This window comes from Loxodonta africana, chromosome 18, assembly GCF_030014295.1.
Source record: "Loxodonta africana isolate mLoxAfr1 chromosome 18, mLoxAfr1.hap2, whole genome shotgun sequence".
Classification (NCBI taxonomy): domain Eukaryota; kingdom Metazoa; phylum Chordata; class Mammalia; order Proboscidea; family Elephantidae; genus Loxodonta; species Loxodonta africana.
The window spans coordinates 10251885-10260676 of NC_087359.1; the positions used below are offsets into that span (position 1 = coordinate 10251885).

Consider the following 8792-nt stretch of genomic DNA (forward strand, 5'->3'; position numbering starts at 1 on the left):
TCTCCCTCGTCAAGTCTTCCCTCTCACTGGAGTATGAGCCCCCTGCCACATTGACTTGGGCTTTGCAGCGACTCGCCATGACCAGTGGAACATGGGCAGAAGGGGCAGCGGGGCAGTTCTAAGCAGGGGCATTAGGAGGCATTACAGGGTCCCAGTCACCCTGTTGCACTCCTGCCCTGCTCTATGAGAAGAGCCTGCCACGGGGGCTGCTGCTCCTTCAGCCTGTGCCCTGAAAGAGAGACGGAGAAGTAGCCCTGAACCTGACCTGCATCTCAAAGCAGCGATGCCACTTTGACACACAGACCTGTAAGCAAGAAATCACTGGGACTTGGGGGTCATTTGTCACATGCATTACTGCAGTGACAGCTGACTAATACAAGCACTAACCATATATTCAAATTATGGAGCAACTGCTGAGAAGTGTTTGCAAGGCCCAGTGCTAAAAACCACATCCTCCATGCCCAGTGTGAAGGAATCATAACAAACTTTACTCAGAGTCACAAGTTTGGATCAAATGTTGAAGATGCTCATATGCTAACACTCCCTAGGTTTAACTTCATATTTCCAGAAGAATGGGGAGGTGGTGAGCAGGGGCTGGGGATTCTAGTGCAGGCCCCAGTCTGTCCAGTCAGAGTCTGCTCCTATGATACTCCCAGATGATGCTTGTCACCTTTCAAGGAAATTTAGCCCAGTTAGATACAACTCTCAGACTCCAAAGATACTCTGAGAAGTGGGTGCCGTTGCAGTCTCAGGGATTTCTGCCATCCTGAGGCTTATCTCAGTGTTTTCAGTCATTGGAGCCTTCAGCAGCCGTCAAGTCTGCCATCCTGTTATGAAGGAAGTCATGCCGAGGGAACAGGGAGTGTGAGCTGACGTAAAGACAAGAGGGACAAACAACACACAGAGAAGCTAAAAATCATCACTGTGAACACCTGCAGCTCTGCCCTGGACCAACCCTCACTGGGCCTCCAATCTCTGCCAACGAGGGGGTTTATCTCAAGCTCTCCTCAGCCAGGTCTTGCCAACACAGGGTGGGGGTAGACAGCATCCACCCAAATCCTGGGCTGAGCCCTGGGGCCTCTGCCAGCAGGTCCTGGGCAGTTGTCTGCCCTGTGCACAGGGCTCAGTCTGGGAAGGGGGTGCCTCTGGAAGCTGTGGTCTCTGCTCTTAGTCAGTGGAGGGGTGCATGGTAGTAAAAAATGTCTGGGATTTGGAGCCAGAGCTGGATCAAATCCTGATGCTGCTGTTTATTAGTTTTGTAGCCCTGAGCAAGTTACTTACCCTCTCAGCCTCATAGCCACATAAAAGCTGGAAACACTACCAGCAACCCGGAGTGTTATGGAGAGGTGAGAGGAAATGTATGTAAGTTTTCTAGAAGACTGCCTGAAAGGCAGTCGGCTCCTAAAATCCTAGCTGGTGATGATGGTGGTAGTAGAGAAAGAGGAGGAGGAGGGGAACAGTATTGTTGAGGAAGGGAGACTGGTGGCCACAGAGCCTCTGCTCCGTAAATGCTTAGGGCAGTGTGGTGGGAGCAGGTCACACACAGCCTTGCAGTTCTCAATGTCGCCCTTTCAAAAGGTGTACGAACATTGCTTGTCATGAATTGAATTGTGTCCCCCCAAAATATGTGTCGACTTGGTTAGGCTATGATTTCCAGTATTATGTGGTTGTTCTCCATTTTGTGATTGTAAGTTTATGTTACAGAGGATTCGGGTGGGATTGTAACACCCTTACCAAGGTCACATCCCTGATCCAATGTAAAGGGAGTTTCCCTGGAGTGTGGCCTGCACCACCTTTTATCTTAAAAGGGATAAAAGGAAAAGGAAGCGAGCAGAGAGGGGGGTACCTCATACTATCAAGAAAGAAGCACTGGAAGCAGAGTGAGTCCTTTGGCCCCAGGGTTCCAGTGCAGAGAAATTCCTAGTACAGGGGAAGATTACTGAGAAGGACCTTCCTCCAAAGCTAACAGAGAGAGAAAGCCTTCCCTTGGAACTGACACCCTGAATTAGGAGTTCTAGCCTACTAGACTGTGAGAAAATAAATTTCTGTTTGTTAAAGACATCCACTTGTGGTATTTCTGTTACAGCAGGACTAGATGACTACGACATCCCTCCACTCTCAGCTTACCTTGTGACTTCCCTCTTGGCTTGTACTTTCCCTCAGGTTGTGCCCTGAGCCTTCTCAGAAGGTATAGAAACTGGACCATCCTCAAAAACCCAGAGAAGCGGAGGCCCTTCCCTGAGGCCAGTCCCAGTACTTCCTGTGTGCAGTCGGGCCTGAGCTTTGAAGAGACTACGTGCTGTGAGACTCCCTGCCACATGCTGTCCTGGCCATTCCCACGAGCTTCCCAGCCAAAGGCCCTGGGCAGCCTAGGGTGAGATCCAGGTAAGAGCTTGTCTCAGTCTGGATAGGCTGTGCTCATCAAACTCACTGGATCCCTGCTTGGGGCACCCACAGGACATGTGAAGTCCTTGCTCGTGCTGCCCCGCCATCAGCTGTAATGACTTTGACCAGTACATTTTTCCTCCCCTCAAGGTTCAATGTCTTCATGAACAACAAAGGTGATCACACGAAGGCCACATATTATACAATCCCATTTTTATGAAATGTCCAGAATAGGCAAATCCATAGAGACAGAACATGCAAATTAATCATCGCCAAGGGCTGGGAGGAAGAGGGGTAGAGGGGTAACTGCTTAACGGGTATGTTGTTATTAGTTGCCCTCCCGGTATTCCGACTCATGGTGGCCCCATGTGTGCAGAGTAGATCTGCTCCATAGGGCCTTCAAAGTTGTGACTGTTTCAAAAGCAGATCTCCAGGCCTATCTTCCAAGGCACCTCTGGGTGGGCTAGTAGTAGAGTGTTTAATCTTTTGAGCCACTCAGCTCAATGGGTTAGGGTTTTACTTTGATTTGATGAATATATTTTGGAACTGGATAGGGGTGGTGGTTGTACAACATTGTGAATGAACAAAATGCCATTAAATTATTCACTTTAAAATGGTTAATTTTATGTTATGCAAATTTTACTTCAATTTAAAAAAACGGCTATCCATAATTCCCCAGACCCCAGTACTCTGGGCTCTGTCTCTGCTCAGCTGCCTAGAGAACAGTGTGGCCTGAAGCCTATCCCTTGGGGTTCAGGCTGTGGCTCTCTGAGAATTCAGGGAACAAGGACATCATCTGGGCCGGGTCCTAACTTTCGGAAGGTTCAGCTGTAGTTATTTTCCCTTTTACACGTGAGGCAGTGAGTCTGAGTGCAGGTGCGGAGGGTGTTTCTGCCTCTTGGTGCCAGGTTCCTAGCAGGTGCTGAGAAGGGTCATCAAAGCACCCGGGGCCGGATTACCCAATAGGCAAGGTAAGCACAGTGCTTACCTTGCTTACCAATCATCTGTGGTGAACAATTTCACATTTTTTCACCACATCAAAGATTCTGCTTCTAGGTATGACTGATATCTGTCTGTCTCCCAATCCCACAGCACCTTCTGCAGAATCAAAGCCTCTTTTCAAATTTACGATCCCTGACAGGGACGGATTATCCAATAAACAAGTAAACTTGTGCTTACTTACCGATCTGTAGTGAATTTGTTCACTACAGATGAGTAAGTCAATTTGTTCACTACAGAGCAGTACAGATTAGCAAATTCTCTCCCAGCCACAAGCTCCTCCATCTTTCTCTTGTCTGCCCTCAATGATCCCAGGATACAGAGGCTCAGCAACAGCTTCCTGGAGGAACCCATGTGGTGAACTAGTCCTGGGTCTTTCTTGTCCTTTGGTGCCATTTGAGGGAAGGCCCAGAACACTGTGCTGACCCCCAAGAGCCCGATAAAGACAGATGACAGCAGAGGCGGGGCAAAGGGACAGATACTGCTGGGATAAGGCTCAGGCGATCCCACACAGGTTGCATCTGGATGTTGGTCAGATCCTGCAGGTCTGGAAATCCAGGACAGCTCTCCAAACTGGCCACTCACTCAGGGAAGTATGCACTTAAAAATACCCAACTGTTGGATAAATCCTAACACAGAAGAGTGTGTGAGGCATTGCGGTGTGGTGGATGGCTTCTGTGTGGCCTTTCTCACCATGTTCTTCTAATTCCCACACAAGTGATTGGGTGGGACTGTACAAATAGGGTAATTGTGGCCATCCCACTGGGCTTGAAATGAGCCATCCCAGAGATGGGAAGGAGAGGATTCCATTACCACTGACAGGAGAGGCCGGCAAGAGATGGTGCAGTGGGCCCCCTGGCCCGTGGAGTGAGAGAGCTGAGTGCTTTCAAGTGGGAGGCTTGCTGGCGGAGTAGGCTGCCTCCAGGTACTTGGTGGAGCTAAGTTTGCTGACCCACAGAGCTAGAACTGAGTACCTTCAGGCTGAGGCTTACTGGTGAAGTGGGATGCCTCACAGGTGAAGTGGGGTGTCTTACTGGCAGAGCTAAGAGAGCTTTGTAACACTTGCCTGAGCAGGGCAGGGGCTGAGAGGCCAGAGAGAGGCAGGCCTGCAAACATGCTGAGAAGAAAATGTCCTGATGGGAGAACTGTAACCTGAGTGTTCCTGCACCTGAATTATAACATGTTACTTCCCTAATAAATCCTATAATCCTGAGTTTTATTTGGGAGTTCTGTGTGGCCATTGCGATGAATTATCAAACTCAGCAGAGAAGTAGAGAGTACCATGGGAGGGATGGTTGGTGTCCGAATTGGTAAAGACTGTGGAGAGAGGGGACATGTCTGACCTCTGCCTCACGGGAATCAGCCTTGGACTGCTGACCTTGATTCTCCTTCCCCCTTGTGAAGTTAGAGGAGTTCGGATGCTGGCCCCGTGCCATTTTTACAGGCACCTATTTGTCTTGTTCTTGACCTCTGACTCTAAGAAGGGTGGACAGCACTTCCATATGTCTTGGGCTGCCAGATGAACCCCCTCCCCCATAGCGAGCCCCCTCACCTCTGTTTAGAAGATCAGCTCATCAAGGAGAAGAGCAGCCCCACTGGGCTGACACATTTAGGGCCCAGGTGAGTATGGCATTTGCCTTGTGAAGCACCAAGCCTGGGGAGTCTTGGCAAACCACTCCCCCCAAGCCTCAGCATGGGACAAAAGAGCAAGGACGTGTGCCACCAGTGAAGGTCACTGGGACCAATAGCCATTAGAGACTGAAGATCAGGGTTCTCCCCAACCTTTAGGGTTGGCACTGGCCCCAGGTTCTTTTTCCAACCCACTAATGTCTTTACCTCAAACTCAAGATGGCCCAAAACTGAACCTATCAGCTTCCCCTGAGCCTACCCCTCTTGCAGTTAGGAGTTGTGTGAATGAGGACCTGAGATGTCGAGGGGTGTTTCCAATCTCTGCTCTCCCTCACCTCACACTGACCAATCCTTGCCAGTCCTAACCCTAATCGTAACGCCAAGTCCCTCTTGAATTTGCTCCATTTTTCCAGACCCAGTGGCCCAGATCCAGCTCAGGCAGCACCTCCTGTCACGGCGCCATCATGCCTCTGCCCCAGCGTCCCTGGGCCACTCACTGTGCTGCAGTCAGCAGAGGGTGCATCGCTACGCCTCTCAGGCCCCCACCATGGTCCTGCTCTGCCTCAGGAAGAAGGCCAGGCTCACTGATGTGGCTAGGAGTCAAAAGGGCTGGATCATGTGGTAGGTGCATGTTTAAGTTACCAAGTGTGTTTTGTCAAACTGCTTTCCAAAGCAGTTGTAGCATTTCACATTTCCACCAACAGTGTGTGAAAGTCAAGTTCCTCCACACCTTCTCCAACACTTAGTGTGGTCAGTCTTTGTAATCTTCTCCAACACTTAGTGTGGTCAGTTACGTTGTTTACTCCAGTCTTGGACACGACGGCCTCAAGGACTTGTCCGGGAGGCCTAAGGCCACACTGTGGGCTGCACAGGTCTGTGTCCCACATATTCACTGGGAAGCCTGAGTTGATCCAGGCACCAAGGAGCCCCCCAGGCTCTGCTGGGACCTATGCAGAAGGCTAGAAAGAGTGGGGTCCAATCCCTGACGGTTTGGGTGAGGCATTGGAGCAGGCTAATTCACGTGAAAAATCACAGAACGGCAGGGCTTTGCATGGAAATGTCATTGCCCCCTGCCCCCTGGCCCATAGCTGCTGGCCATCAAAGCCTGTTCTTGAGTTATTACTGTGCCCAGGGAAGGGAACAAAGCTGGGGCAACTTGCAGTATGGACAAGGGGCGACCTGCAGTGTGGACAGGGGGCAGTTGGCTCTGGTTCACTGCTTCTCAATGACGCAGCTCTCATAGCAGTGGACCCCTCTGGACAAACCAGAGCCACAGGGGCTCCAAGCCAGAGGACACCAGCCACAGGGAGGGTGTGGACCCATCAACCTGCATCCGCTTGTCAGTCCCAACAGCCACCCAGGCTCTTGTGCCTATTTTCTCCCAGGCCAGCTCTTGAGAGCAGGGCCATCTCCCAGAAAACCATGCTTTCCACGTGCCGACAAAATGAAGTGACAGGCTTGGTGCTCAAGTACTCGAGGGAGGCTGGCTAAGGGCAATGTGAGCAAGTTTGTCCTGGAAGGAGAGCAGACTGTCATTAACGGGTTTTTAATAATAAAATAAAAATCCTTCCAGGAGGGAGGAGTAGGGAGCCAACCAGGAAGCAGCTCAGACAACTGCAGCCCTGCCTGTACTTACCTACTTAGAGAAAAGGTGCTCTGAAGGGTACTTGAGACAAACACCTGTGCCTGGCCTCGTTACCGTCAGCCCGGAAGCCGAGGAGCAGCACCAGGAAGAAGGAGCAGGCACCCAGCAGGTTCCTGCCACCTGGCTGTAACCGGGGGGCTGCAGGTGACTGTAAGCGCTTGCCAACCAGTGTGCTATGGCTTAAAGAGGCCGTGGGTGGACCCGGGCCCAGATCCCTGCCCTCGACAGTACCCTGTGCTTGGTGACCCGTGCTCCAGCAGACATAGAATGATCTGACCTGAAAAAGCTGATCAACGTGAGTAGCAGCCAACACTGCTCATGGTACTATACCCCAGGCACAGCCTCACATCCTTTGCTTTTATCTGCTCACATCATCCAGTGAAAGCCCTGCAAGGCATAGGGGCCACGTGCCCCCAAAAGGGTCAGGACCTGGGATAGACTCTGCTGCGGCCTGTCCAGCCTGTGAGGGCTGGGCAACACCAAGGGCTGTTCTTGGATGGTTACAGTGACGTTGAGGGCCTGGTGGTCCTGGGAGGGTCTGAGGGCAAGTCTGGGGGGCCAAAGGGGCCCAGAAGGTGATCCCGGAGCACTCAACACCCACCCTCCCCTATAACCTGGAGCTCAGGTGCAAATATGTCCTGGCCTTCTGCACACCTGCATCCAGCACTGGCCAGGTCCAGTGGCTGATAGATCCCGGGAGCTCCCGAGCCACTCCTGAGCCAAACCCTTCCTGCTGCCGAGCACCTCTGCTGACAGCCAGCTGTGATGGCCTTGGGTGCCCAGCAGAGTGGAGGGCATTCAGATGTCCACACTGAAGACTCCAGCTACAACTCCCTGAGGCCTGGACTCAGTTAGGGGCATCTTCCTGAAGTCAATTCCTGACCCCATCTGAGCAGCCCAACTCTGTGGCACCTCTGGGAGCTGTTCCTGAAGGCCAGCAGGGTGACCTCTCTCCCTGCATCCAAGCCCTCCCTGTCGGGAGCCTAACCAGCCAGCCGTTCCCGCCTCAACTGAGTGGACAGGAGAGTGAGGAGGCCATGAAGCTGCTCAGTACCACGGCACAGAGCGCCGGCCAGGACCTAGTTCAGGGCGTGTATGTGGTATGTGCACACTCATGAGTTTGTGTGTTTGTGTGTGCAGGCTCACACACCTTTGGAACCACGTCAATGGGGAGACTGGGGGAGAAGGGCAAGGGAGGCAGGCAGATTTGGGGCCAACAGCTCTGCTCCCACCTCATCCCAACCTCCACGGGTCTTGGGCACTGCAATGTCCCTTAGAACCTCAGTATCCGGAGCTGAACTCAAAGGGTTTAAGGGGCCAGAAGACACGGTGAGTGGAAAATCGCCCTATAAAATTGCTCTGGCAGCTATGCACAGTAGGGGGTGCCTCTCTGCTGTTCCCCCAGTGGCTGCAGTGCTGAGAAGCCCCAGGCCCATGTCCTGGCTCCGTTAGCAGGGACAGACATACAGGCAGCTGGGAAACGTGTCCTAATTTATCTCACACAGTTTCAACTCTGGGAAATCACAGATCTCACTTGGCCAGGCTCCCTCCCACCCACCCTCTACCCCATGTCAGTCCATGTGCTTTCAAGAAATTAGATCCCTGTGTCTCTGAATCATATGCACTTGGATCATTTGAACGGGATCATGCAAGGCCGTGCCGCCCCCAGAGGTGCCGCCCAGTCCGGGTGGCTCTGTCCAGCCTCTTCCCTTGTTTGCTGACAGACCCTGGCCTGGCTTCTGGAATGCCAGGAGGGCCGAGAAGCAGCCGCACAGGTATGTGCAGGCCTAGCCCTGGAAGCCGTGTGCAAATCTGCGGGACCCATCATCGGCGCTGAGTGAGACCCAAGCTCCCTGTAAAGGTGTTATAACCAGCCTTCCTCTGTCTTGGGTCAAGTGCAAAGTGGCTCATCTCCTTCCCACACTGGCTGTTTGTGGAGTCACCAAATGTGCACTGACCAACTCTGAGCTGCAGCTCCAGCTGGTGCTGGGGTGGCGTGACGCTTGGGTCACAGCCCCTAACCCTGGAGCACTGGCCTAACAGTGGGGCAGGAGCCAGGTGAGCACGGTGGCCTGGAGGCACAAGGTCTCCTCCCTACTCCTGGGGCTAACAGGGAATCCCAAGCCAGAGAGGA

The 8792-nt window shown here is 52.5% G+C and overlaps 1 long non-coding RNA gene across 1 annotated transcript; it reads left to right on the forward strand.

Annotated features, from left to right (window-relative positions):
• The first annotated feature begins 371 nt into the window (after positions 1–371).
• Positions 372–8233, forward strand: LOC111747642 (uncharacterized). Its single transcript, XR_010318254.1, has 3 exons — positions 372–2385; positions 5427–5634; positions 6587–8233. It is a non-coding gene; the product is annotated as an uncharacterized LOC111747642 (long non-coding RNA).
• Positions 8234–8792: the final 559 nt, after the last annotated feature.